We start from the raw sequence: 18619 nt of genomic DNA, 5'->3' as shown, positions 1-18619 counted from the left end.
TCTAAGACTCATCTTAATACTTTGGCTTAAAAAAATTTCAGTTCTCAGTAATATGTATTGCTCTTGCCACTTATCAGCTGAAGCAAAAGTTTATTTCCACATTTGAAAATAAATATTGGTTTTTGTAATCTATTTAATGTTCTCTTAAATGTTGCCTCATTTTTATCATTGGATTTGTCCAAGTTATACCCTTACATTGTTGCCAAACTTTTTCTTTAAAGCTTTTACCCCCATTTATTTCTATTTAGTTATTATGGTCTTTAAAAAATCACTGGGTTTCAGTATACATATGTATATATTAATATTTTATCATACATCAGTATCTTTTTTTCTTTCTGTTTCTCCTCATTGAGCTTCCTTTAACTGATCTTCATGTTTCTGGTGCTATGGAGCATTAAATTAAAAGCAATGAAACTTTTTTATGTTTCATAGTTTTCCTATCTAATATCCTTTTTAGGATTTCAAGGAAATGCCCAAAATGTGTTTTAAAGAGTCTTTCCTACATATCTTTATAAGACGTATTCTTTGCAAGTAATACAAATAAGTTAAAAACTTTTGATGCCATAATAAACTTAAAATTATTTTCTTCTTTGAGTAATTTTGTTGCATTCTTTTTTTCAATGTTCCTACAAATAATCATTTCTTCACTATGTGTTTTTTTGTATCTCTTGCTCCTTTCTTCCAATTTCTTCAGATCCACAGTTCACTGCAGATTCAGTAAAATCATGCCAAATTTAATTTTTCATTAAAAATTTCCCACCCTATGCAGATGCCTTTTGTAATAATCTTAGGAATGCAAGATATAAATGTAGACAATTGAGGTAGATCATAGATAGATAGATAGACATATAGAGAATTCAATACTAATATTTTAAACAAAGGGAACGTTTCATGCAAAGATGGGCTTGATAAAGGACAGAAATGGTATGGACCTAACAGAAGCAGAAGATATTAAGAAAAGGTGGTAAGAATACACAGAAGAACTGTACAAAAGAGAGCTTCATGACCCAGATAATCATCATGGTGTGATCACTCACCTAGAGCCAGAAATCCTGGAATGTGAAGTCAAGTGGGCCTTAGAAAGCATCACTACGAACAAAGTTAGTGGAGGTGATGGAATCCCAGTTGAACTGTTTCAAATCCTGAATGATTATGCTGTGAAAGTGCTGCATTCAATATGTCAGCAAATTTGGAAAACTCAGCAGTGGCCACAGGACTGGAAACGGTCCGTTTTCATTCCAGGGGTGGTCTCTCAGAGCCACCTGAGATGCTGCCTCCCAGGCTGCAGTCCTCCTTTTGCCCGAAATAAAACTTACAGCTCTCAGGTTGTACATCTTTTTTTAGTTGACACTTATGGTGACCAAGAAGGGACCCAGAGTGGACTCCTTCTTTCAACTGGACTCCAAGAGGAACCAGAGCTTTGGTACCAGCAGCAGCCCCTTGCGCCCATGTGTCTCCTCGGGGAGTGCAGAAAAATTTGGATCAGATGCCTCACACATGATCTTCAATCAAGACTGGAAGAAGACATAATTTAAGGAACTGTCTCCAACCTGGATGGAAGGACCTTTCTATCAGGAAACTGCACTACACTAGGATGAGAAGAAGATGACATCAGAAGTAGACAGCTTGCCCAAGATGCTGATCTGACTTTTATGATCATTTATAATGTTTTCTTGATTCCTTGGACCTATGCCTATTAATCACATGTTTTCTTTCATGGACATGATTCTATGCTAGTTTAAAACTCAATCCAATTGTTGGATTGTGGCCAATTACCTGTGCCTATTACTTCTTGGTTACCTTGGTGGATTTCTGTTCTTTAGGGTTCTGATTGGATACCCCCTAGGAAATTCGTTTTAGATGAGTGTTCAGTCCTGTTCTATCAATTCGTAATAATTCTAGATGGGATCCTCTCACCTGGCCAATTAAAAATACCTGCTCTGAGGCTGGCCATAGATTTAAGCTTTCTCTTAGGGTCATTATTCAGATATAAGCATCTGAATGCAGAGTTCCAAAGAATAGCAAGAAGAGATAAGAAAGCCTTCCTCAGCGATCAATGCAAAGAAACAGAGGAAAACAACAGCATGGGAAAGACTAGAGATCTCTTCAAGAAAGTTAGAGATACCAAGGGAACATTTCACACAAAGATGGGCTTAATAAAGGACAGAAATGGTATGGACCTAACAAAAGCAGAAGATATTAAGAAGAGCTGGCAAGAATACACAGAAGAACTGTACAAAAAGATCTTCACGACCCAGATAATCATGATGTTGTGATCACTAATCTAGAGCCAGACATCCTGGAATGTGAAGTCAAGTGGGCCTTGGAAAGCATCGCTATGAACAAAGCTAGTGGAGGTGATGGGATTCTAGTTAAGCTGTTTCAAATCCTGAGAGATGATGCTGTGAAAGTGCTACACTCAATATGCCAGCACATTTGGAAAACTCAGCAGTGGCCACAGGACTGGAAAAGGTCCATTTTCATTCCAATCCCAAAGAAAGGCAATGCCAAAGAATGCTCAATCTACAGCACAATTGCACTCATCTCACATGCTAGTAAAGTAATGCTCAAAATTCTCCAAGCCAGGCTTCAGCAATACGTGAACCGTGAACTCCCTGATGTTCAAGCTGGTTTTAGAAAAGACAGAGGAACCAGAGATCAAATTGCCAACATCTGCTGGATCATGGAAAAAGCAAGAGAGTTCCAGAAAAACATCTATTTCTGCTTTCTTGACTATGCCAAAGCCTTTGACTGTGTGTATCACAATAAACTGGAAAATTCTGAAAGAGATGGGAATGCCAGACCACCTAACCTGCCTCTTGAGAAATCTGAATGCAGGTCAGGAAGCAGCAGTTAGAACTGGACATGGAACAACAGACTGGTTCCAAATAGGAAAAAGAATAGGTCAAGGCTGTATATTGTCACCCTGTTTATTTAACTTATATGCAGAGTACATCATGAGAAACGCTGGACTGGAAGAAACACAGGCTGGAATCAAGATTGCTGGGAGAAATATCAATAAACTCAGATATGCAGATGACACCACCCTTATGGCAGAAAGTGAAGAGGGACTAAAAAGCCTCTTGATGAAAGTGAAAGTGGAGAGTGAAAAAGTTGGCTTAAAGCTCAACATTCAGAAAACGAAGATCATGGCATCCGGTCCTATCACTTCATGGGAAATAGATGGGGAAACAGGGGAAACAGTGTTAGACTTTATTTTTTGGGCTCCAAAATCACTGCAGATGGTGATCACAGACATGAAATTAAAAGACCCTCACTCCTTGGAAGAAAAGTTATGACCAACCTAGACAACATATTCAAAAGCAGAGACATTACTTTGCTGACTAAGGTCCATCTAGTCAAGGCTATGGTTTTTCCTGTGATCATGTATGGATGTGAGAGTTGGACTGTGAAGAAGGCTGAGTGCTGAAGAATTGATGCTTTTGAACTGTGGTGTTGGAGAAGACTCTTGAGAGTCCCTTGGACTGCAAGGAGATCCAACCAGTCCATTCTAAAGAAGATCTGTCCTGGGTGTTCTTTGGAAGGACTGATGCTAAAGCTGAAACTCCAGTACTTTGGCCACCTGATGTGAAGAGTTGACTCACTGGAAAAGTCTCTGATGCTGGGAGGGATTGGGGGCACGAGGAGAAGGGGACGACAGAGGATGAGATGGCTGAATGGCATCACTGACTCGATGGATGTGAGTTTGAGTGAACTCTGGGAGTTGGTGATGGACAGGGAGGCCTGACATGCTGTGATTCATGGGGTCGCAAAGAGTTGAACACGACTGAGTGAATGAACTGAACTGAATACCCTTGCATGTATATTCTAAAGTGGTTTTGTCCAAAGAGGTTTTCTGCAGTGTTGAAAATGTTCTACTATATCTGCACTGTCCACTGTGGTTGTTCCTAGCCACATGTAGTTATTGTGCCAGGGAAATTAAGGAATTGAATATTAATTTTAAATAGCCACAAGTGACTATTGGCTATCATATTGGACAACACAACTCTAAATTTGATGAATCATTATCAGTTCATTTGTTTGCCCATTATACTGAGGCTTCTGTTTGTAGCTGTGCAGGTGGGTCTCTTAATGATGGGTCACTGACAGGTGTGAGTAAAGGTTAAAATCCAGCCTATATTTGGCTTGCCATGCTGTGCACCCCGAGAAAGAGCTGTATTCACCCAAAGGGAGAATGGTTTCTAGTTTATACAAAGGCATCTTATAGGTTGACAGTAGCCCTGAATACCACTGCCAGATGGTAGTTTTCCTTCAAAAATTCATTCTGCTGCTTAAAGGCCATGTGATTTTCTGATATGTAGTTAGCTCCTTTGGACCTTGCTTTTTTCCTCTATTGAAAGGAAATAATATTACTTCATAGGATTATTATTATGAAGATTGATATGATATGTGTAAGTATTTAGAACATAAAGTGCTCAAAAATTTTCTTAGTCACGATTAACACCTTCAACATAGTAAATGTCAGTATCATTTTCACATTCATTTAACTCTGCCAACTTTATATCAGGACAAACAGATAAAAGACAGTTCCTGCCTAACGAAAGTGAAAGTGCTAGTTGCTCAGTCCTGTCTGACTCTTTTCACCCTCCATGGACTGTATCCTATCAGGTTTCTCTGTCTATGGAATTCTCCAGGCAAGAATACTGGAGTGGGTTGCCATTCCCTTCTCCAGGGGTTCTTTCTGACCCAGGGATCAAACCTGGGTTTCCTGCATTGCAGGCACATTCTTTTACCACTGAGCCAACTGAGTAGAGATCAGTAGTTCCAAGGGCTTTTAAAATTAGCTTACTATCACATTATAGCTTAGGATCTGACTGAGAGTTCAGTTCAACTAGTGATTATCACAGTTTTTAATTACATCTTTCACCCTTTCTGATTCTATCCTAAGTAGAATTTCTATGATCTGTTGCTATTCAGATACCATGTCGTTCCACTTTAGCATAATGTTTAGGAGGAGATATTTTCCATAATGTCACTGTATGTATTTTCAAATATGTTAATTAAACAATTTCTCAGTAGGTATTATCACCCCTATTTTACAGATGTAGAAACTAAAGCTCATAAGTAAAGTAACTGGCTCATGGCTACTTGGATGTTTTTAAAATGTGCATTTTCTTACTGCATTATTTTGCTAAAGGCAGTTCAGTCGTGTCCGACTCTTTGTGACCCCATGAATCGCAGCACGCCAGGCTTCCCTGTCCATCACCAACTCACAGAGTTCACTCAAACTCACGTCCATCGAGTCAGTGATGCCATCCAACCATCTCATCCTCTGTCGTCCCCTTCTCCTCCTGCCCCCAATCCCTCCCAGCATCAGGGTCTTTTCCAATGAGTCAACTCTTCGCATCAGGTGGCCAAAATACTGGAGTTTCAGCTTTAGCATCAGTCCTTCCAAAGAACACCCAGGACTGATCTCCTTCAGAATGGACTGGTTGGATCTCCTTGCAGTCCAAGGGACTCTCAAGAGTCTTCTCCAACACCACAGTTCAAAAGCATCAATTCTTCAGCACTCAGCCTTCTTCACAGTCCAACTCTCACATCCATACATGATCACAGGAAAAACCATAGCCTTGACTAGATGGACCTTTGTTGGCAGAGTAATGTCTCTGCTTTTGAATATGCTATCTAGGTTGGTCGTAACTTTCCTTCCGAGGAAAAGCTTAATGATTCCTTATCATCAGATTATTTTTCTCTTTCTTAAAGTATAAAACTATTGATATTTTGATGAGATAACTTTTAAAGGTAATCTTCCTGTTTTATTTTCTCATTATACTCATCCCATCCTATGCAAATTTGGACAAAAATATAATGTTCCTTCTCTAACCTTTAATACTTCTTAACTACTAACTAGGTTATATGTATTTAGAGTCCTTATCCCATAGTTCAAGCAATAATTAGGACTTCTTGGGTGATCTCTTCTATTTTCATGACTTTCACTAATACTTATCTATTCCCTTGATATCATATTTCTGTCTCCAACCCAAACTTCTCTCTCAAGTACCATATTCATATTTTTAATGAGTAGCATATTCATATTTTTTTTTTTTTTTTTTTTTTTATTTTTTCATCACAATTTTATTTTTTTTTTTAGTTTTTTATTTTTTAAATTTTAAAATCTTTAATTCTTACATGCATTCCCAAATATGAACCCCCCTCCCACCTCCCTCCCCATAACATCTTTCTGGGTCATCCCCATGCACCAGCCCCAAGCATGCTGCATCCTGCGTCAGACATAGACTGGCGATTCAATTCACATGATAGTATACATGTTAGAATGTCATTCTCCCAAATCATCCCACCCTCTCCCTCTCCCTCTGAGTCCAAAAGTCCGTTATACACATCTGTGTCTCTTTCCCTGTCTTGCATACAGGGTCGTCATTGCCATCTTCCTAAATTCCATATATATGTGTTAGTATACTGTATTGGTGTTTTTCTTTCTGGCTTACTTCACTCTGTATAATCGGCTCCAGTTTCATCCATCTCATCAGAACTGATTCAAATGAATTCTTTTTAACGGCTGAGTAATACTCCATTGTGTATATGTACCACAGCTTTCTTACCCATTCATCTGCTGATGGACATCTAGGTTGTTTCCATGTCCTGGCTATTATAAACAGTGCTGCGATGAACATTGGGGTACATGTGTCTCTTTCAATTCTGGTTTCCTCGGTGTGTATGCCCAGAAGTGGGATTGCTGGGTCATAAGGTAGTTCTATTTGCAATTTTTTAAGGAATCTCCACACTGTTCTCCATAGTGGCTGTACTAGTTTGCATTCCCACCAACAGTGTAGGAGGGTTCCCTTTTCTCCACACCCTCTCCAGCATTTATTGCTTGCAGATTTCTGGATCGCAGCCATTCTGACTGGTGTGAAGTGGTACCTCATTGTGGTTTTGATTTGCATTTCTCTAATAATGAGTGATGTTGAGCATCTTTTCATGTGTTTGTTAGCCATCCGTATGTCTTCTTTGGAGAAATGTCTATTTAGTTCTTTGGCCCATTTTTTGATTGGGTTGTTTATTTTTCTGGAGTTGAGCTGCAGAAGTTGCTTGTATATTTTTGAGATTAGTTGTTTGTCAGTTGCTTCATTTGCTATTATTTTCTCCCATTCAGAAGGCTGTCTTTTCACCTTGCTTATATTTTCCTTTGTTGTGCAGAAGCTTTTAATTTTAATTAGATCCCATTTGTTTATTTTTGCTTTTATTTCCAGCATTCTGGGAGGTGGATCATAGAGGATCCTGCTGTGATTTATGTCTGAGAGTGTTTTGCCTATGTTCTCCTCTAGGAGTTTTATAGTTTCTGATCTTACATTTAGATCTTTAATCCATTTTGAGTTTATTTTTGTGTGCGGTGTTAGAAAGTGATCTAGTTTCATTCTTTTACAAGTGGTTGACCAGTTTTCCCAGCACCACTTGTTAAAGAGATTGTCTTTACTCCATTGTATATTCTTGCCTCCTTTGTCAAAGATAAGGTGTCCGTATGTGTGTGGATTTATCTCTGGGCTTTCTATTTTGTTCCATTGATCTATATGTCTGTCTTTGTGCCAGTACCATACTGTCTTGATGACTGTGGCTTTGTAGTAGAGCCTGAAGTCAGGCAAGTTGATTCCTCCAGCTCCATTCTTCTTTCTCAAGATTGCTTTGGCTATTCGAGGTTTTTTGTATTTCCATACAAATCTTGAAATGATTTGTTCTAGTTCTGTGAAAAATGTGGCTGGTAGCTTGATAGGGATTGCATTGAATTTGTAAATTGCTTTGGGTAGTATACTCATTTTCACTATATTGATTCTTCCAATCCATGAACATGGTATATTTCTCCATCTATTAGTGTCCTCTTTGATTTCTTTCATCAGTGTTTTATAGTTTTCTAGCATATTCATATTTTTAACTGCCTATAGGATATTTACATGTTCCTAGATATGACAAGCTCAACATTTCAAAGCTGAACTTGTAATTTTTTCATCATAAATCTCTTCCTTCCTATATTTTCTTTTGTAGTTAGTTATATTCAGTCACCCAAATTAGAAACTTGGGAACCACCTTAGACTTCTTCTTATCCCTTTTGTTCTTCAGAGGATCACTTCTCAAATTTTATTGTCTAACTTCTGAATGTCTATTTTCCTTTTGTGTCATTGATTTTTGTATTGATTCACTCACTTATTCATTCCTTCATTCATTTATTCATTCTGTCGTTGTTTATTGAATACCAACTTTGTAAATGACTAAATACCTTTGAACCTAGTTCTTTTCCTCTATTGCTATAGTCTTTGTGTCAGTTTAGGCCCTCATCATTTGTCTCTTGAACTATTTACTGCAGTGATCTCACTAACCCTGGTCATTATATATTCAGTATATTCTCCATGCTGTAGTTAGAGTGATTTTTCTACTAAATAAATTCAATTTTGGCACTTTTCTGCTTAAAACCCTATAGTAGTTCCAAATACCTTTCAGATTATATATGTTAGCGTGCCATAGAAGGCATTTGCAGGATGTGGTTCTTTTTTGCCTACCTCTGAAGCTCTACCTTCTGTCACAGGACACCCACGCTGTGCTCCAACCACACTGAAGGGCTTTCTGATCCTCTCACTTACCATGCAGTCTTAACAGTTTTAAGCCTTTGAACATATGGCTTCTTTTGCTAGGGACTTAAATCCCTTGTTCATTTGTTCACTTATTCTTCACAACTCACCTTAAAAGATATCTTCTCTTAGAATTTTTCCTGCACTCCTGATAACTTCTTCTGCATATGCCCATGGTTCTCTCACATCAGTTACCACACTGTATGATTATCCATGTGTCCCTATTTCTCTCACTTGGTTGAAAAGCTCCTGTTGAAAACAGAGATTTTGGTCAATTTATCTATCTGGTCTTTTAACTTTTAGCTACAAATATGGTCGGTTATTTGCCAGTGTCTGTTCTAGATTTCATCTATTATTCTTTTAATTCATATAAAAATCTGTAAGGTAGTCAGTATTTAATAGTTGGCAGAAACTGTAGCTAAGAGAGTTTAGGTAATTTTCTAAGGTCACACAATTATAAAATGGTAAAAGTAGAAAGACGAAACACAGGTCACTTTGACTCCAAAGCCATTTCTCTTTCCACTATGTTACACTGACATGTAACTGATAGCTATGAAAAATAGCAATAGTTACACTTTTAAAGAAAAGTGTCCATAATCCAGGGCTTCCCTGGTGGCTCAGACTGAAAAGAATCTGCCTGTAGTGTAGAAGACCTGGGTTTGATCCATGGGTCAGAAAGATCCCCTGGAGAAGGAAATGACACTCCAGTATTCCTGCCTGGGGAATCCTGTGGACAGCAGAGCCTGGAGGGTCACGGTCTGTGGGGTCACAAAGAGTCGAACATGACTGAGGGACTAAGCACAGACACATCCACAATCCAAGGGCTTCCTAGGTGGCTCAGTGGTAAAGAATCTGGCTGCCAGTGCAGGAGACACAGGAGATGTGAGTTCGATCCCTGGGTTGGGATGATCCCCTGGAGAAGGAAATGGCAATGCACTCTAGTATTCTTGTCTGGAAAATTCCATGAAGAGAGGAGCCAGGAGGGCTGTAGTACACAGACTCTCTGAGATGCTCATAACTTAGCAACTGAGCACGCATACACACATCCATCCACAATCCAAGGCTTCTTCAGGTTTGTACTACAGCTGAACACTCTGTAGAGGGTACCTAAGTATTTGCATATGTGTTTAAAGAGCAGCTGTCAGCCTTTAATGGTACACATCAGAGCGGTGTCTTCTCTGGGAAGTAGAATGATATTCTTAGCCTATTGATTTGCAGGGGTTTCCCAGGAGACCACAAGTGCATTCTGACATGAGCTTTCAGGTCCCCTGTTTTATCCTCTGGATTTGTTCTGCTCTGTTCTCTGGGAATCAAAATGTGGCTTTAGGCATCAGTGTGATATTTTCTGCATGTCAGGTATAGGAACAGTGTTGGAAGAACTCTTGGCATCTTATTCCTTGAATTTCTAAATCCGCTTGACACTAGCAGGTGCTGATTTTTGCAGTTAGCACTAATATATGAACAATTCACCAAAATACTAAGACTATTTAACATTGCTCCATTTGATCTTGACAGTCACTGGTTATTTATCTGACCCATTCCTTGTCCCCAGTTATTGAGCAAATATTTATAACACACCTTCTTGTGTACTAAACCAATTAAATAAATGAGAATGTGTAACAACTCCTAGCTTACTCAAATCTATTTTTAAAAATTAATTAGCCATTGTGATTTTATAGGCAGAAGTTATTAAGAGGTCATTGAATTCAATGCCTTTTATTTTACAGATAAATTTAACTCTGTGTACATGGAATCACTTTCTTTAAGATCATACAGTAAGTGGCACAGGATGGACATGAATTTAAGATTTATTTCTAGATTAGGCCTCTTTTCAGTATACCTTGCTAGCTCTCACTATATTCAGACATATCTGGTAACAATAGAGAGAAAGTCACAATGGGGAGAAAGGCATAATGCCGTGGATTTTTGTACCTGCTCTCTTAAGATTGTTTTTTCTATTTCTTTGACCATGGTGGATTGTTTTCTCAGGGAACTTCTTAAAGACCCTAAAATGCATCTAGTGTATTCCATTGAGTGTTTCCTGGATATATTCCTACTTATGGCATTTCTAAGATTCTGAGACGTTAGATAAAACTGTGAAGTATTTGAGAAAGAAAAGGAAATTGGGATTGGAGTGACAAAGAGTTGTCAGTGGCAGATGTGTATTATGAAATACTGTATGAAATACTTAGGCCAGTGTCTCACAGTGAACATCACAGTTCAGTTCAGTTCAGTCGTTCAGTCATGTCCGACTCTTATGACCCCATGAATTGCAGCACGCCAGGCCTCCGTGTCCATCACTAGCTCCCGGAGTTCACTCAGATTCACATCCATTGAGTCAGTGGTGCCATCCAGCCATCTCATTCTCTGTCGTCCCCTTCTCGTCCTGCCCCCAATCCTTCCCGGCATCAGAGTCTTTTGCAATGAATCAACTCTTCACATGAGGTGGCCAAAGTACCAGGAGCAGACTGTGGCTCAGATCATGAACTCCTTATTGCCAATTTCAGAATGAAATTGAAGAAAGTAGGGAAAACCATGAGACCATTCAGGTATGGCCGAAAAAAAATCCCTTATAATTATACAGTGGAAGTGAGAAATAGATTTAAAGGACTAGATCTGATAGAGAGAGTGCCTGATGAACTATGGACGGAGGTTCGTGACATTGTACAGGAGACAGGGATCAAGACCATCCCCATGGAAAAGAAATGCAAAAAAGCAAAATGGCTGTCAGGGGAGGCCTTACAAATAGCTGTGAAAAGAAGAGAAGTGAAAAACAAAGGAGAAAAGGAAAGACATAAGTGTCTGAATGCAGAGTTCCAAAGAATAGCAAGAAGAGATAAGAAAGCCTTCCTCAGCGATCAATGCAAAGAAATAGAGGAAAACAACAGAATGGGAAAGACTAGAGATCTCTTCAAGAAAAGTAGAGATACCAAGGGAACATTTCACACAAAGATGGGCTTGATAAAGGACAGAATGGTATGGACCTAACAGAAGCGGAAGATATTAAGAAGAGGTGGCAAGAATACACAGAAGAACTGTACAAGAAAGATCTTCACGACCCAGATAATCATGATGGTGTGATCACTCACCTAGAGCCAGACATCCTGGAATGTGAAGTCAAGTGGGCCTTAGAAAGCATCACTATGAACAAAGCTAGTGGAGGAGATGGAATTCCAGTTGAGCTATTTCAAATCCTGAAAGTTGATGCTGTGAAAGTGCTGACTCAATATACCAGCAAATTTGGAAAACTCAGCAGTGGCCACATATCACAAATTCTCTGTAAATAGTAGCTATTTTTACTGATTTTAATCACATTCTACTTTGAAGTCTGATTGATTCATTTTGTCTATAATGGTTCCATATACATACTTTTTATATTTTAACTTATTGAAATAATATAAATTAATTTGAAACATTTCTACATATGTATTTTGTCATTTAATCACTTACTCATCTGTCAGTTCAACTGTTTATAACTCATCTGTTTTATTTATGAGACTTTGTTAGGTAATATGATCAGACCTGAAAAGCTTATTATCTATTGCAATGTTTAAATTTAGAGAATTTTTATAAAACTTGACAAATTCTATATTTAGTTAACATGTTAGTAGGTAAATATGGGAAATTTTTTATTATTTTATGTTAGAGAAATACCTTAGTCTCGAACTAATAAGAGACTCAGCATCTCATTCATGAGGATTCCATATAAATAATATAATAAAGCTACAACTTCCCATTACTGTTTGAGCCTTTTGAGAGTACCATACCATCTCAAGACCTAAAGGATTGTCCTTTGAAATAAGATTTTCTTCAACATTAGTGGTATAGAAATGATCTGAAATATTTTGCTATTGCTTTATATATTTACTTTACAACACATCTTGAAAGGTAGACAATATGTCATCACTTAAGTAAATTGAAAAAGGAACAAAGTATAATCTGATTTGTTCAGTTCAGTTGCTCAGTCATGTCCGACTCTTTGCGACCCCATGAATCGCAGCACACCAGGCCTCCCTGTCCATAACCAACACCTGGAATTCACTCAAACTCACATCCATCGAGTCAGTGATGCCATCCAGCCATCTCATCCTCTGTCGTCCCCTTCTCCTCCTGCCCCCAATCCCTCCCAGCATCAGAATCTTTTCCAATGAGTTAACTCTTCGCATCAGGTGGCCAAAGTATTGGAGTTTCAGCTTTAGCATCAGTCCTTCCAAAGAACACCCAGGACTGATCTCCTTTAGGATGGACTGGTTGGATCTCCTTGCAGTCCAAGGGACTCTCAAGAGTCTTCTCCAACACCACAGTTCAAAAGCATCAATTCTTCAGTGATCAGCCTTCTTCACAGTCCAACTCTCACATCCATACATGACCACTGGAGAAACTATAGCCTTGACTAGATGGACCTTTGTTGGCAAGGTAATGTCTTTGCTTTTGAATATGTTGTCTAGGTTGGTCATAACTTTTCTTCCAAGGAGTAAATGTCTTTTAATTTCATGGCTGCAGTCACCATCTGCAGTGATTTTGGAGCCCCAAAAAATAAAGTCTGACACCGTTTCCACTGTTTCCCCATCTATTTGGCATGAAGTGATGGGATCAGATGCCATGATCTTTGTCTTCAGAGTGTTGAGCTTTAAGCCAACTTTTTCACTCTCCTCTTTCACTTTCATCAAGAGGCTTTTTTAGTTCCTCTTCACTTTCTGCCATAAGGGTGGTGTCATCTGCATATCTGAGGTTATTGGCATTTCTCCCGGCAGTCTTGATTCCAGCTTGTGCTTCTTCCAGCCCAGTTTCTCAGGATGTACTCTGCATAGAAGTTAAATAAACAGGGTGACAATATACAGCCTTGATGTACTCCTTTTCCTATTTGGAACCAGTCTGTTGTTCCACATCCAGTTCTAACTGCTGCTTCCTGACCTGCATACAGATTTCTCAAGAGGCAGGTTAGGTGGTCTGGTATTCCCATCTCTTTCAGAATTTTCCACAGTTTATTGTGATCCACACAGTCAAAGGCTGTGGCAAGAAAGCAGAAATAGATGTTTTTCTGGAACTCTCTTGCTTTTTCCATGATCCAGCGGATGTTGGCAATTTGATCTCTGGTTCCTCTGCCTTTTCTAAATCCAGCTTCAGCATCTGGAAGTTCATGGTTCATGTTTTGCTGAAGCCTGGCTTGGAGAATTTTGAGCATTACTTTCTTAGTGTGTGAGATGAGTGCAATTGTGTGGTAGTTTGAGCATTCTTTGGCATTGCCTTTATTTGGGATTGGAATGAAAATTGACCTTTTCCAGTCCTGTGGCCACTGCTGAGTTTTCCAAATTTGCTGGCATATTGAGTCAGCACTTTCACAGCATCATCTTTCAGGATTTGAAATAGCTCAACTGGAATTCCATCACCTCCACTAGCTGTATTCGTAGTGATGCTTCCTAAAGTCCACTTGACTTTATATTCCAGGGTGTCTGGCTCTAGATTAGTGATCACACCGTCGTGATTATCTGGGTAGTGAAGATCTATTTTGTACAGTTCTTCTGTGTATTCTTGCCACCTCTTGCCACCTTAATATCTTCTGCTTCTGTTAGGTACATACCATTTCTGTCCTTTATCAAGCCCATCTTTGTGTGAAATGTTCCCTTGGTATCTCTAATTTTCTTGAAGAGATCTCTAGTCTTTCCCATTCTGTTGTTTTCCTCTATTTCTTTGCATTGATCGCTGAGGAAGGCTTTCTTACCTCTTCTTGCTATTCTTTGGAACTCTGCATTCCGATTCTTGTATCTTTCCTTTTCTCCTTTGTTTTTCACTTCTCTTCTTTTCACAGCTATTTGTAAGGCCTCCCCTGACAGCCATTTTGCTTTTTGCATTTCTTTTCCATGGGGATGGTCTTGATCCCTGTCTCCCATGCAATGTCATGAACCTCCGTTCATAGTTCATCAGGCACTCTCTCTATCAGATCTAGTCCTTTAAATCTATTTCTCACTTCCACTGTATAATTGTAAGGGATTTGATTTCGGCCATACCTGAATGGTCTCGTGGTTTTCCCTACTTTCTTCAATTTCAGTCTGAAATTGGCAATAAGGAGTTCATGATCTGAGCCACAGTCAGCTCCCCGTATTGTTTTTGTTGACTGTATGGAGCTTCTCCCTCTTTGGCTGCAAAGAAGATAATCAATCTGTTTTCGGTGTTGACCATCTGAGATGTCCATGTGTAGAGTCTTAAGACTCTGGTGTTTTTGGAAGAGAGTGTTTGCTATGACCAATGCGTTCTCTTGGCAAAACTCTATTAACCTCTCCCCTGCTTCATTCTTTATTCCAGTGCCAAATTTGCCTGTTACCTCAGGTGTTTCTTGACTTCCTACTTTTACATTCTAGTCCCCTATAATCAGTGGCTGCACTTTGCTGGAGCAGCCATGAAGAGATGCCCCACATCTGATTTGTTAGCTGATGAAAAATTTAAAACCAGTTGTCCATCTTGTAAGGACTAACTTACATCTGACCAACTAAAAGAGATCTTCCCAGTAAGTCATCACTTACCAACCCCTACCTTCTTTAATCTTATACAGTTTGTTTCACATATAATTGTGATAATAATAATTAAAATAATTAATTAATTATTTCACATATATTAATTGAATCTTCTCAACTTTAGGATAAGCTTATTGAGAACAGAAATCATACATTACACTTCACTTATTTCATTTATTTCTTGGTATTTTTTACTGTCTGCACATGTGGAGATGCTTAATAAATTCTTTGAATTGTACACTTTAGGGATACTTAGAGTCCATCCTCTCTAGTTTCCTTTAAGGAAGATCCATTTTTATAGAACGCCTGAGGAAAGACATCTAGGCTCTACTTTAAGTCTGTCATGAAATGCAGACCATTTTTCTAGAACAGCTCATTTCATGGTTGGATTGTAATGTTTGTTGGGTGCTGTTTTTTCCCCTCATATTTTGGGCCAAAATCTACTGAATGGTAGTTTTAGTTCAGTCTAACAATGCAAATCTGATAGTCTAATCTTTTTTTTTTTTCACTTGTTAAGAACTATTCAAATTTTGAGAGATTTGTAATATATTCTTTCAGAGTTTTGTTTTCATTTGTTTATTAAACATTAAGAGTTCCTACTATGTTGTAGACATAATAGTGAATTTGTTATTGTTACTATTTTTTTTTTCCAGCTTCTTTTCTTTGGCTATGGATCTCAGATGACTCAGCAAGGTCAAGTTTCTCTTTCAATAAAAACGCTCTGATTTGTGACCCACTTAAAATGCGTGCCTGAAATAGACCAAATTGTCAGTATATGGTTGACTAAAACTTATTCTTTTATGTGATCAGAATAGCTTCTATCAGTGTTGTCATGATTGTGTTGACTTTCTGGTAATATTGATTAACCAACGCTTTGAAAAAATTTAAAACATTTGCTTCCAGTAGGCTAGATCTGCATTGCTATAATAGATTTTTTTCCCCTGCAAACTAAGTGCAAGGTTCTCATTGTTTTTTTTTCCTAAGTCCTGTCCGACTCTTTTTGTGACCCCATGGACTATAGCCCATCTGGCTTCTCTGTCCACGGGATTTCCCAGGCAAGAATATTGGAGTGGGTTGCCACTTCCTTCTCCATGGGATCTTCCCAATTCAGAGGTCAAACCCATGTCTCCTGAATTGACAGGCAGATTCTTTACCACTGAGCTACCAGGAATAACCCTGCAGGGCTCTATGTTTGTCTTAATTTTGGCCTAACAACTTTGCTTATGAAAATTATTCAAATCTAAAATCTATTTTTGTAGCTAGTTCTCTTATATTTGAAATTTCCAGAAAAAACATGTCATAAACATATGTTTTTGCTGAGTCTCACTCTCATTTTTTAATCGAAGTATAGTTGATTTACAGTGTTGTGTTAGTTTTTGGTGTACTCAAAAGAATTTAATTATGTATGTATATTTTTTTATTGTGGTTTATTATAGGATATTGAATGTAATTCCTCTGCTATATACTAGGACCTGTTGTATTTCTATTTTATATACAGTAGTTTGTATCTACTAATCCCAAATTTATCTGCAGTTTATCCTTCCTCTATCCTCCTTCCCCTATGGTAGCTGCAAATTTGTTTTCTATCTCTTCAAGTCTTTCTGTTTCATGAATTAATTCATTTGTGTCATATTTTAGATTTCACATAGAAGTGGTATCATATAGTATCTGTCTTACTCTTTCTGACTTCATTCCGTTCAGTTCAGTTCAGTCACTTAGTCGTGTCTGACTCTTTGCGACCGCATGAATCGCAGCACACCAGGCCTCCCTGTCCATCACCAACTCCTGGAGTTCACTCAGATTCACGTCCATCGAGTTAGTGATGCCATCCAGCCATCTCATCCTCTGTCGTCCCCTTCTCCTCCTGCCCTCAATCCCTCCCAGCATCAAAGTCTTTTCCAATGAGTCAACTTCACTTAGTATGATAATTTCTAGATCCATCAATGTTGCTGCAAATGGCAATATTTCATTCTTTTTTCTGGCTGTGTAGCATTATGTATATATACCACATCTTCTTTATTGTTCATCTGTTGATGAACATTTAAGTTGCTTCCATCTCTTGGCTATTGTAAATACTGCTGCTATGAATATTGGGGTGCATGTAACTTTTTAGATTAGTTATCTCCATGTATACGCCTAGGAGTGGGATTGCTGGATCATAAGGCATTTTGACAGAGCGTGGTCCACTGGAGAAGGGAATGGCAAGCCACTTCAGTATTCTTGCCTTGAGAACCCCATGAACAGTATGAAAAGGCAAAATGATAGGAAACTGAAAGAGGAACTCCCCAGGTCATTAGATGCCCAATATGCTACTGGAGATCAGTGGAGAAATAACTCCAGAAAGAATGAAGGGATGGAGCCAAAGCAAAAACAATACCCAGTTGTGGATGTGACTGGTGATAGAAGCAAGGTCCGATGCAGTAAAGAGCAATATTGCATAGGAACCTGGAATGTTAGGTCCATGAATCAAGGCAAATTGGAAGTGGTCAAACGAGAAGGCAAGGGTGAATGTCGACATTCTAGGAATCAGCGAACTAAAATGGACTGGAATGGGTGAATTTAACTCAGATGACCATTATATCTACTAATGTGGGCAGGAATCCCTCAGAAGAAATGGAGTAGCCATCATGGTCAACAAAAGAGTCTGAAATGCAGTACTTGGATACAATCTCAAAAACGACAGAATGGTCTCTGTTCATCTCCAAGGCAAACCATTCAATATCACAGATATCCAAGTCTATGCCCCAACCAGTAATGCTGAAGAAACTGAAGTTGAACAGTTTCATGAAGACCTACAAGACCTTTTAGAACTAACACCCAAAAAAGTTATCCTTTTCATTATAGGGGACTGGAATGCAAAAGTAGGAAGTCAAGAAACACCTGGAGTAACAGGCAAATTTGGCCTTGGAATGCAGAATGAAGTAGGGCAAAGACTAATAGAGTTTTGCCAAGGAAATGCACTGGTCATAGCAAACATCCTCTTCCAACAACACAAGAGGTGACTCTACACATGAACATCACCAGATTGTCAACAACGAAATCAGATTGATTGTATTCTATGCAGCAAAGATGGAGAAGCTCCATACAGTCAACAAAAACAAGACCAGGAGCTGACTGTGGCTCAGATCATGAACTCCTTATTACCAAATTCAGACTTAAGTTGAAGAAAGTAGGGAAAACCGCTAGACCATTCAGGTATGACCTAAATCAAAGCATGGAAGTGAGAAATAGATTTAAGGGCCTAGATCTGAAAGATAGAGGGCCTGATGAATGAGGTTTGTGACACTGTACAGGAGACAGTGATTAAGACCATCCCCATGGAAAAGAAATGGGAAAAAGCAAAATGGCTGTCTGGGGAGGCCTTACAAATAGCTGTGAAAAGAAGAGAGGCGAAAAGCAAAGGAGAAAAGGAAAGATATAAGCGTCTGAATGCAGAGTTCCAAAGAGTAGCAAGGAGAGATAAAAAAGCTTTCTTCAGCGATCAGTGCAAAGAAATAGAGGAAAAGAACA

The 18619-nt window shown here is 38.7% G+C and overlaps 1 protein-coding gene across 1 annotated transcript in view; it reads left to right on the top strand.

Annotated features, from left to right (window-relative positions):
* Nucleotides 1-18619, top strand: part of AGBL4 (AGBL carboxypeptidase 4) — a 1455026-nt gene that overhangs the window by 56962 nt on the left and 1379445 nt on the right. The gene's annotated exons all lie outside the window — the stretch shown is intronic.

Source organism: Ovis canadensis, chromosome 1, assembly GCF_042477335.2.
Source record: "Ovis canadensis isolate MfBH-ARS-UI-01 breed Bighorn chromosome 1, ARS-UI_OviCan_v2, whole genome shotgun sequence".
NCBI lineage: Eukaryota > Metazoa > Chordata > Mammalia > Artiodactyla > Bovidae > Ovis > Ovis canadensis.
This window is presented reverse-complemented; position numbering and strand designations above follow the sequence as displayed.